Raw genomic sequence first — 3,339 nt, 5'->3', positions numbered from 1 at the left:
CATGAGAAATCGAGTGAATATCTAGTGTGTAAAAATTTGAATTAAACCGATCATAAAAATTTAATTTGACTTCTTATAGATATTTTTTGTTTGATAAAGGTAGATAATCTTATAAGGAATCTTGTATTACATTTTCATATCTTAGATTTAAAAAGAAAAAATTTTTACGAATTCTTAACACAAAATAATTTGCTATTATTCGTGATTTTTACATATTTTGTCAATTTTTGAACTTTAAATGCTTATAAAAAAAAACTGTGACTAACGATTTTTAATATTTTTCATCTGCATTTGAAACAATATACTAGGAGCCTTCTATTAAATTTTCAGATATTTTTAGAAAAAAAACTAAAAAAAAATGGAAAATGAAAATGTCTCTAAACAGTTCAAAATAAATCAAAATATTTTTAAAATATTATCGTGTATAGAAAATGGAAATATAAACAACCATTGAAAATTTCATGTATCTACGGTCATTTGTTTTAAAGTTACACCAAAAACCAAAATCGATTTTCTCGAAAACAGATTTTGCGTAAAAATTCCCGTTTTTTCTTAATTTTTCTTTTGTTTTTCCCGGCGCTTTTGAAAACTACTGGGAAATTTGCAACCTCAATGCACCAACGATATTCACTTTCTGATCGAACAAGATACTGAAGTTGAAAATCGTAGCATTATTTCGACTACTTATCGTGTACACAGACACAAAAAAAAAAATAAAATAAAATAAAAAAAAAACACACATCATTGTTAAATCAATACATTCATCGTTCCACTCAGAATCTAAAATAATAATAATGGAATAACAATAGTATTATCTACATATAAATGTTACATAATAAAATGTTCGTAATTTTATATTTTATATTACCAGTTTTACTGTATCGATATAAAAAATAACGAAAATACAATTACTTCATATTTTTCAATCGTATTTGATACCATTTAAAAGTAACACATATTATGCGTGAGGCTGAGCCGATCGGTGGTGGGCGCCCCGGGATCAGCCCATAGGTGGTCAGGGTTCAGCAAGCCAGCATAGGGATCAGCTAGCAGGTCAGGTTTAGAACTCTCTTTTTTTATCTACTTTCGTATATTGATCTTCATTATAAAATACAACTTAATCTTATAAAAATAAATTTTTCAAAAATGTCTAGGAAATGTTATAACTTATACTTAGGGGAAGGCGGGGCAGTACCGTACGGTTTATAAATCATGTAATTTTTAACATAATGCAATTTTTTTTAACTAATATACATAGAAAAACTTACGGTCTATAGCTTTTACTCGAAACTTTTTTACGTTTTTTATCTAAAAATGTGTGTAATTTTTGTTTTACTTTTTTTGGAATTTACCAAAAACCTGGGGTAATACTGTATGGTCTCGGGGCACAACAGGACATGACTTATATATCATATAATTTTTGACCGTATTTTTATTATAATTTTAGTACCGTCCGTGTTCAATATTATGTTTTATATATAAGGCTATATGAAAGGAACTTGAATCCAAAGACCTGATAATGAATTTTAAAATAAATTATAGTTAACAATATATTATAATAGGTAGGTACAGCATATATTTTTATGAATAATTTGGTACCTACATCAATATAAAATCATTAACCAATAATTGACTTTGAAGGATCAAACCTTGATCCTTATTTCTGAACTTTTCGTCGGTGAACGTAGTTTCGTAAACGTTACTTTTAATATTATTATTAGGGTAATTATTTAATATGCGCAAGCATATTACCTACGGGCCAAAGCATATAATGAAAAATGATTAATAGGTAATTGTTATAACTTAAAGTAATATTTTTTTTAATGCAATAATAATTATTAATTATTTGGATATTATTTATTTCATATATATATATATTAAATTCATAACTCAAGATGTATATATTATAAACTCAACACAGTTTCCATTACTACAATTCTTCTCTTTAAATACGATTATGTATCACACTAAAATGTGTAGCTAATAATAGATTTAGTAAATAGTAGTATCGCTGCGTCACTGCTAAAACAAACGTGCGGTATTTTATTATTTATACTAATGATGATGACAATTTATTTACACCACAGCACATATACCTATCACCGCATATACCATAATAAGTACATAATTATAATAATATTATAATTACCTATGTATTAATGTGAAGAAGTAGGTACACCTACTTAATCAACTACGTTTTGCAAATACTTCAATGAGTTAATTCATATAACAAACATAATATATCATTATTATTATTTATTACAACAAATATCTAGTCAGGTACAAGTTAGACTTGAACAAGCCTAAAGGCGGTATTCCACTAACACCGTGTTCCGTTTTGAACGTGTATTCGATCATTGATATCATTGATATCCAATGATATGATTGGATAGTTAATTTCATAACCGTAATTTGGATACCATGATATTCCACGTTACCACTTGTTACCAAAAGTTGAATTATTTCAACTTCCCACCGTGTGGTTATTGTTGGTATAATATCTAATAAAAATGTTCGTTAATTTATTTATAATTTTTATTATCTTATCTTGTTAATAATTGTTAATTATTAATGTTCATAATATTGTACAATTTATTATTGTAGTAAAGTTAAAATATTTGTTGTATTATGATATTATAATTTTTATTAAATATTTATCATGGCTGTCGTTGTAAGTAGTTATTGAAAAGTATTTTTATAATTTGTTTAAAAAAATCAAAATGTTTACATTTTTATAATATTTATTTGCTTTAAAAAGGGAAAAATATGTGTTGCTTGCAAAAACTTCATTCCGAATTCGGTTAAAAGCCACACATGTCAACGAAGTAAGTATTTACTTATATATTATCAACAGGGCTGTGAATTTAATGCACTAAAAAACCTTAAAAAATGCATTAAAAATGTCAAAAATATGCAATAAAATATGCACTTAAAATGCAAAAAAAAAGAATATAAAATGTCAAAAATTATAGCATAAAATTTATTAAAAATGGTTTTAATTTAATTTTTATATTTATATTAATATTGGATGATTATTGATTAAACATTAGAAAAAAAAATTGTTTAAAAAGTATTTAAAACAAAAAATAAATAATAAAAATGTTGATTGAATTTGAATATATAGGTACATTTGCATTAAGTTAATGCTATTCAACTGAAACATATTTAAAAAAAAATTGTTTGTATATATTTTGTTAAAATAATGAAACAAACTTAAAGATATTTATTTCCAAGTACCTTTTCTGTTGCATTGGACAACAAGTGCTCTTTTGATGTTCTCAAATAAAAATGACTGCCGATTGTCTGTCAACAAATTTTTGAATGCCGAAAAACTCCTTT

This window comes from Acyrthosiphon pisum, chromosome X (assembly GCF_005508785.2).
Source record: "Acyrthosiphon pisum isolate AL4f chromosome X, pea_aphid_22Mar2018_4r6ur, whole genome shotgun sequence".
In the NCBI taxonomy this organism is placed as follows: domain Eukaryota; kingdom Metazoa; phylum Arthropoda; class Insecta; order Hemiptera; family Aphididae; genus Acyrthosiphon; species Acyrthosiphon pisum.
The sequence above is the reverse complement of the archived record's forward strand: the minus strand, read 5'-3'. Positions refer to the sequence as shown.